This window comes from Penaeus monodon, chromosome 25, assembly GCF_015228065.2.
Source record: "Penaeus monodon isolate SGIC_2016 chromosome 25, NSTDA_Pmon_1, whole genome shotgun sequence".
Lineage (NCBI taxonomy): Eukaryota > Metazoa > Arthropoda > Malacostraca > Decapoda > Penaeidae > Penaeus > Penaeus monodon.
In genome coordinates, this window is record NC_051410.1 from 33,076,640 (window position 1) to 33,077,220 (window position 581).

The window sequence follows — 581 nt, forward strand, 5'->3', positions numbered from 1 at the left end:
ATTCATGAACGTTTTTATTTGGCCAGTACGGGTGGCGCAAACTTTATCAATAGCAGTATATGATATCACAGGATATTTACATATATATGGTAATTAAATATCGGTATGGATATGGAAAGCTACGTACATCATTATAATCACTGGTGAGGTATATGTTATGATATAATGAATAAAATAAACAGTAACGATATTCCTTGCTGTCAGAAATTGCTATAATAATATTTAAATTCGTATTGACGTGCGTGACGTCACATTAAGTGATCAGATATACGTTGTGACTTAATAACAATGTTTATGGTATAAATGTTTGTGAATTAGGGTGAAAGAGAGACTCAAAGTAATTATGGATTTGCCCAATCAACATTAAAGAGGATATGCATATAAAATTAATACCGGCATTGCCAAGGTTATTAACACCATCGGCGATAATTGAAATAGACTTGTGATATAGATGTTATGTGAATATTAAAGAGAAAAAGATAAAGAATCAAGGTCTATATTCCAGCCACTGAAATATCACTGTTAAATGACTGGTAAGTTCTATCGAGTATTTGTTGTCACTTAGAGACAATAAAATATTA

General features: G+C 31.0%; 1 protein-coding gene across 5 annotated transcripts in view; it reads left to right on the forward strand.

Annotated features, from left to right (window-relative positions):
- Positions 1-581, forward strand: part of LOC119589152 — a 28,879-nt gene that overhangs the window by 12,601 nt on the left and 15,697 nt on the right. The window lies entirely within an intron of this gene.